Source organism: Opisthocomus hoazin, unplaced genomic scaffold (genome assembly GCF_030867145.1).
Source record: "Opisthocomus hoazin isolate bOpiHoa1 unplaced genomic scaffold, bOpiHoa1.hap1 HAP1_SCAFFOLD_124, whole genome shotgun sequence".
NCBI lineage: Eukaryota > Metazoa > Chordata > Aves > Opisthocomiformes > Opisthocomidae > Opisthocomus > Opisthocomus hoazin.
Genome location: NW_027448734.1, coordinates 132,501 through 140,000, shown reverse-complemented (window position 1 = coordinate 140,000; position 7,500 = coordinate 132,501).

Here is a 7,500-nt window from a genome sequence, read left to right as displayed (position 1 = left end):
AGCGTTCGAGTGCCGGCGACCGCCGCCCGTCTCGGCCCGGCCCTGGAGAAACCCCTCTTGGAGCCCTCGCTCCAGTCGGCAACGGCCACCGGAGCCTGCGGGCAAGCAGCGGCTTCGCGCGGCTTCTGGCAGTCGGAAGCGCCGTGCGCGATAGGTAGGAGGCAGAACGGCCACGGCCAGGGCCGCCGGGCAACGCCCGAGTCTGCCGGCTGAGCCGCGGCTGACAAGCGTTCGAGTGCCGGCGACCGCCGCCGGTCTCGGCCCGGCCCTGGAGAAACCCCTCTTGGAGCCCTCGCTCCAGTCGGCAACGGCCACCGGAGCCTGCGGGCAAGCAGCGGCTTCGCGCGGCTTCTGGCAGTCGGAAGCGCCGTGCGCGATAGGTAGGAGGCAGAACGGCCACGGCCAGGGCCGCCGGGCAACGCCCGAGTCTGCCGGCTGAGCCACGGCTGACAAGCGTTCGAGTGCCGGCGACCGCCGCCGGTCTCGGCCCGGCCCTGGAGAAACCCCTCTTGGAGCCCTCGCTCCAGTCGGCAACGGCCACCGGAGCCTGCGGGCAAGCAGCGGCTTCGCGCGGCTTCTGGCAGTCGGAAGCGCCGTGCGCGATAGGTAGGAGGCAGAACGGCCACGGCCAGGGCCGCCGGGCAACGCCCGAGTCTGCCCGCTGAGCCGCGGCTGACAAGCGTTCGAGTGCCGGCGACCGCCGCCGGTCTCGGCCCGGCCCTGGAGAAACCCCTCTTGGAGCCCTCGCTCCAGTCGGCAACGGCCACCGGAGCCTGCGGGCAAGCAGCGGCTTCGCGCGGCTTCTGGCAGTCGGAAGCGCCGTGCGCGATAGGTAGGAGGCAGAACGGCCACGGCCAGGGCCGCCGGGCAACGCCCGAGTCTGCCGGCTGAGCCGCGGGTGACAAGCGTTCGAGTGCCGGCGACCGCCGCCCGTCTCGGCCCGGCCCTGGAGAAACCCCTCTTGGAGCCCTCGCTCCAGTCGGCAACGGCCACCGGAGCCTGCGGGCAAGCAGCGGCTTCGCGCGGCTTCTGGCAGTCGGAAGCGCCTGTGCGCGATAGGTAGGAGGCAGAACGGCCACGGCCACAGCCGCCGTGCAACGCCCGAGTCTGCCGGCTGAACCGCGAGTAGCTGCAGCGGTTCGATGGCGCTGGTCCGCGAGCGCCAGCCCTCTGCCCTAGTATACGGACAGCGAGGTCCCCGGCCCCGGCGGGCTCGAAGAGAACCGTCTTCCCCCAGCGGGGAGGCGCGCGAGCGCCGCCGACTCTTACCATGACGTAACTGGAGGCAGCGCAAAGCAGCGACCCCTTCGGCAGCTCCGAAGAAGAACCGGGCAAGACGTCTACCTGCCAGAACCGCGGTGGAGCCAAAGTCCCGCCGGAGCGAGGTAGACGAGGCATCCCTTTCCGCCGGCAGCTCCGGCGGCCACATCGGGCACACCGGACCCGGCGGACGGTAAAACGGGTAGACCTGGCCTCCCTGCCGGCAGAACGGGTAGACGAGGCCTCCCTGCCTGGAACCGGGTAGACCTGGCATCCCTGCCGGAAGCGGGTAGACCTGGCATCCCTGCCGGTAAAACGGGTAGACCTGGTCTCCCTGCCGGCAAAAAGGGTAGACCTGTTCTCCCTGCCGCCAGAACGGGTAGACCTGGCCTCCCTGCCGGTAAAACGGGTAGACCTGGTCTCCGTGCAGGTAAAACGGGTAGACCTGGCATCCCTGCCGGCAGAACGGGTAGACCTGGTCTCCCTGCCGGTAAAACGGGTAGACCTGGCCTCCCTGCAGGTAAAACGGGTAGACCTGTTATCCCTGCCGGCAAAACGGGTAGACCTGGCATCCCTGCCGGCAAAACGGGTAGACCTGGTCTCCCTGCCGGTAAATGGGTAGACCTGGTCTCCCTGCCGCTAGAACGGGTAGACCTGGCCTCCCTGCCGGCAGAACGGGTAGACCTGGCCTCCCTGCCGGTAAAACGGGTAGACCTGGCATCCCTGCAGGTAAAACGGGTAGACCTGGCATCCCTGCCGGCAAAACGGGTAGACCTGGCATCCCTGCCGGCAAAACGGGTAGACCTGGTCTCCCTGCCGGTAAATGGGTAGACCTGTTCTCCCTGCCGCCAGAACGGGTAGACCTGGCCTCCCTGCCGGTAAAACGGGTAGACCTGGTCTCCGTGCAGGTAAAACGGGTAGACCTGGCATCCCTGCCGGCAAAACGGGTAGACCTGGTCTCCCTGCCGGTAAAACGGGTAGACCTGGCCTCCCTGCAGGTAAAACGGGTAGACCTGTTATCCCTGCCGGCAAAACGGGTAGACCTGGCATCCCTGCCGGCAAAACGGGTAGACCTGGTCTCCCTGCCGGTAAATGGGTAGACCTGGTCTCCCTGCCGCTAGAACGGGTAGACCTGGCCTCCCTGCCGGCAGAACGGGTAGACCTGGCCTCCCTGCCGGTAAAACGGGTAGACCTGGCATCCCTGCAGGTAAAACGGGTAGACCTGGCATCCCTGCCGGCAAAACGGGTAGACCTGGCATCCCTGCCGGTAAAACGGGTAGACCTGTTCTCCCTGCCGGTAAAACGGGTAGACCTGTTCTCCCTGCCGCCAGAACGGGTAGACCTGGCATCCCTGCCGGCAAAACGGGTAGACCTGGTCTCCCTGCCGGCAAAAAGGGTAGACCTGTTCTCCCTGCCGCCAGAACGGGTAGACCTGGCCTCCCTGCCGGTAAAACGGGTAGACCTGGTCTCCGTGCAGGTAAAACGGGTAGACCTGGCATCCCTGCCGGCAGAACGGGTAGACCTGGTCTCCCTGCCGCCAGAACGGGTAGACCTGGCATCCCTGCCGGCAAAACGGGTAGACCTGGCATCCCTGCCGGTAAAACGGGTAGACCTGGCCTCCCTGCAGGTAAAACGGGTAGACCTGTTATCCCTGCCGGCAAAACGGGTAGACCTGGCATCCCTGCCGGCAAAACGGGTAGACCTGGTCTCCCTGCCGGTAAATGGGTAGACCTGGTCTCCCTGCCGCTAGAACGGGTAGACCTGGCCTCCCTGCCGGCAGAACGGGTAGCCCTGGCCTCCCTGCCGGTAAAACGGGTAGACCTGGCATCCCTGCAGGTAAAACGGGTAGACCTGGCATCCCTGCCGGCAAAACGGGTAGACCTGGTCTCCCTGCCGGTAAAACGGGTAGACCTGTTCTCCCTGCAGGTAAAACGGGTAGACCTGTTCTCCCTGCCGCCAGAACGGGTAGACCTGGCATCCCTGCCGGCAAAACGGGTAGACCTGGTCTCCCTGCCGGCAGAAGGGGTAGACCTGGTCTCCCTGCAGGTAAATCGGGTAGACCTGTTATCCCTGCCGGCAAAACGGGTAGACCTGGTCTCCCTGCAGCCAGAACGGGTAGACCTGGTCTCCCTGCCGGCAAAACGGGTAGACCTGGTCTCCCTGCCGGCAAAAAGGGTAGACCTGTTCTCCCTGCCGCCAGAACGGGTAGACCTGGTCTCCCTGCCGGTAAATGGGTAGACCTGGTCTCCCTGCCGGCAATATGGGTAGACCTGGCCTCCCTGCAGCCAGAACGGGTAGACCTGGCATCCCTGCCGGTAAATGGGTAGACCTGGCATCCCTGCCGGTAAAACGGGTAGACCTGGCATCCCTGCCGGCAATACGGGTAGACCTGGTCTCCCTGCCGCTAGAACGGGTAGACCTGGCATCCCTGCCGGTAAAACGGGTAGACCTGGCCTCCCTGCCGGCAATACGGGTAGACCTGGCCTCCCTGCCGGTAAAACGGGTAGACCTGGCATCCCTGCCGGCAGAACGGGTAGACCTGGTCTCCCTGCCGCCAGAACGGGTAGACCTGGCCTCCCTGCCGGCAGAAGGGGTAGACCTGTCCTCCCTGCGGACAGAGCGGGTCGCCCGTGCTGGAGGCCCGTATGCAGGGGTGCCTGCACGGGGTGGGAAGGGCCGGCGGCGGGCTGCCTGTGCTCTCTCAGCCGGGGCGGCGGTGGGGGGGCTTGCGGGGGGTGGCTGGGGTCGGCAGGCCGGCCCTGCCGGAGGCCCGTATGCAGGGGTGCCTGCACGGGGTGGGAAGGGGCGGCGGCGGGCTGCCTGTGCTCTCTCAGCCGGGGCGGCGGTGGGGGGGCTTGTGGGGGGTGGCTGGGGGCGGCAGGCCGGCCGTGCCGGAGGCCCGTATGCAGGGGTGCCTGCACGGGGTGGGAAGGGGCGGCGGCGGGGTGCCTGTGCTGTCTCAGCCGGGGCGGCGGTGGGGGGGCTTGTGGGGGGTGGCTGGGGGCGGCAGGCCGGCCCTGCCGGAGGCCCCTATGCAGGGGTGCCTGCACGGGGTGGGAAGGGCCGGCGGCGGGCTGCCTGTGCTCTCTCAGCCGGGGCGGCGGTGGGGGGGCTTGTGGGGGGTGGCTGGGGGCGGCAGGCCGGCCGTGCCGGAGGCCCGTATGCAGGGGTGCCTGCACGGGGTGGGAAGGGGCGGCGGCGGGGTGCCTGTGCTGTCTCAGCCGGGGCGGCGGTGGGGGGGCTTGCGGGGGGTGGCTGGGGGCGGCAGGCCGGCCCTGCTGGAGGCCCCTATGCAGGGGTGCCTGCACGGGGTGGGAAGGGCCGGCGGCGGGCTGCCTGTGCTCTCTCAGCCGGGGCGGCGGTGGGGGGGCTTGCGGGGGGTGGCTGGGGGCGGCAGGCCGGCCCTGCCGGAGGCCCGTATGCAGGGGTGCCTGCACGGGGTGGGAAGGGGCGGCGGCGGGCTGCCTGTGCTCTCTCAGCCGGGGCGGCGGTGGGGGGGCTTGCGGGGGGTGGCTGGGGTCGGCAGGCCGGCCCTGCCGGAGGCCCGTATGCAGGGGTGCCTGCACGGGGTGGGAAGGGCCGGCGGCGGGCTGCCCGTGCTCTCTGAGCCGGGGCGGCGGTGGGGGGGGCTTGCGGGGGGTGGCTGGGGGCGGCAGGCCGGCCCTGCCGGAGGCCCGTATGCAGGGGTGCCTGCACGGGGTGGGAAGGGGCAGCGGCGGGCTGCCTGTGCTGTCTCAGCCGGGGCGGCGGGGGGGGGGCCTGCGGCGGGTGGCTGGGGGCGGCAGGCCGGCCCTGCCGGAGGCCCGTATGCAGGGGTGCCTGCACGGGGTGGGAAGGGCCGGCGGCGGGCTGCCTGTGCTCTCTCAGCCGGGGCGGCGGTGGGGGGGCTTGCGGAGGGGTGGCTGGGGTCGGCAGGCCGGCCCTGCCCTGCCGGAGGCCCGTATGCAGGGGTGCCTGCACGGGGTGGGAAGGGCCGGCGGCGGGCTGCCTGTGCTGTCTCAGCCGGGGCGGCGGTGGGGGGGCTTGCGGGGGGTGGCTGGGGGCGGCAGGCCGGCCCTGCCGGAGGCCCGTATGCAGGGGTGCCTGCACGGGGTGGGAAGGGCCGGCGGCGGGCTGCCTGTGCTCTCTCAGCCGGGGCGGCGGTGGGGGGGGTTGCGGGGGGTGGCTGGGGGCGGCAGGCCGGCCCTGCCGGAGGCCCGTATGCAGGGGTGCCTGCACGGGGTGGGAAGGGCCGGCGGCGGGCTGCCTGTGCTGTCTCAGTCGGGGCGGCGGTGGGGGGGCTTGCGGGGGGTGGCTGGGGTCGGCAGGCCGGCCCTGCCGGAGGCCCGTATGCAGGGGTTCCTGCACGGGGTGGGTGGGCCTGCGGCGGGCTGCCTGTGCTCTCTGAGCCGGGGCGGCGGTGGGGGGGGCTTGCGGGGGGTGGCTGGGGGCGGCAGGCCGGCCCTGCCGGAGGCCCGTATGCAGGGGTGCCTGCACGGGGTGGGAAGGGCCGGCGGCGGGCTGCCTGTGCTCTCTCAGCCGGGGCGGCGGTGGGGGGGGTTGCGGGGGGTGGCTGTGGGCGGCAGGCCGGCCCTGCCGGAGGCCCGTATGCAGGGGTGCCTGCACGGTTTGGGAAGGGCCGGCGGCGGGCTGCCTGTGCTGTCTCAGCCGGGGCGGCGGTGGGGGGGCCTGTGGCGGGGTGGCTGGGGGCGGCAGGCCGGCCCTGCCGGAGGCCGTATGCAGGGGTGCCTGCACGGGGTGGGAAGGGCCGGCGGCGGGCTGCCTGTGCTCTCTCAGCCGGGGCGGCGGTGGGGGGGCTTGCGGGGGGTGGCTGGGGTCGGCAGGCCGGCCCTGCCGGAGGCCCGTATGCAGGGGTGCCTGCACGGGGTGGGAAGGGCCGGCGGCGGGCTGCCTGTGCTTTCTCAGCCGGGGCGGTGGTGGGGGGGCTTGTGGGGGGTGGCTGGGGGCGGCAGGCCGGCCCTGCCGGAGGCCCGTATGCAGGGGTGCCTGCACGGGGTGGGAAGGGCCGGCGGCGGGCTGCCTGTGCTCTCTCAGCTGGGGCGGCGGTGGGGGGGGTTGCGGGGGGTGGCTGGGGCGGCAGGCCGGCCCTGCCGGAGGCCCGTATGCAGGGGTGCCTGCACGGGGTGGGAAGGGCCGGCGGCGGGCTGCCTGTGCTGTCTCAGTCGGGGCGGCGGTGGGGGGGCTTGCGGGGGGTGGCTGGGGTCGGCAGGCCGGCCCTGCCGGAGGCCCGTATGCAGGGGTGCCTGCACGGGGTGGGTGGGCCTGCGGCGGGCTGCCTGTGCTCTCTGAGCCGGGGCGGCGGTGGGGGGGGCTTGCGGGGGTGGCTGGGGTCGGCAGGCCGGCCCTGCCGGAGGCCCGTATGCAGGGGTGCCTGCACGGGGTGGGAAGGGCGGCGGCGGGCTGCCTGTGATCTCTCAGCCGGGGCGGCGGTGGGGGGGGTTGCGGGGGGTGGCTGGGGGCGGCAGGCCGCCCTGCCGGAGGCCCGTATGCAGGGGTGCCTGCACGGGGTGGGAAGGGCGGCGGCGGGCTGCCTGTGCTCTCTGAGCCGGGGCGGCGGTGGGGGGGGCTTGCGGGGGGTGGCTGGGGTCGGCAGGCCGGCCCTGCCGGAGGCCCGTATGCAGGGGTGCCTGCACGGGGTGGGAAGGGCCGGCGGCGGGCTGCCTGTGCTCTCTCAGCCGGGGCGGCGGTGGGGGGGCTTGCGGGGGGTGGCTGGGGGCGGCAGGCCGGCCCTGCCGGAGGCCCGTATGCAGGGGTGCCTGCACGGGGTGGGAAGGGGCGGCGGCGGGGTGCCTGTGCTCTCTGAGCCGGGGCGGCGGTGGGGGGGCTTGCGGGGGGTGGCTGGGGGCGGCAGGCCGGCCCTGCCGGAGGCCCGTATGCAGGGGTGCCTGCACGGGGTGGGAAGGGCCGGCGGCGGGCTGCCTGTGCTGTCTCAGTCGGGGCGGCGGTGGAGGGGCTTGCGGGGGATGGCTGGGGTCGGCAGGCCGGCCCTGCCGGAGGCCCGTATGCAGGGGTGCCTGCACGGGGTGGGTGGGCCTGCGGCGGGCTGCCTGTGCTCTCTGAGCCGGGGCGGCGGTGGGGGGGGCTTGCGGGGGGTGGCTGGGGGCGGCAGGCCGGCCCTGCCGGAGGCCCGTATGCAGGGGTGCCTGCACGGGGTGGGAAGGGGCGGCGGCGGGGTGCCTGTGCTCTCTGAGCCGGGGCGGCGGTGGGGGGGCTTGCGGGGGGTGGCTGGGGGCGGCAGGC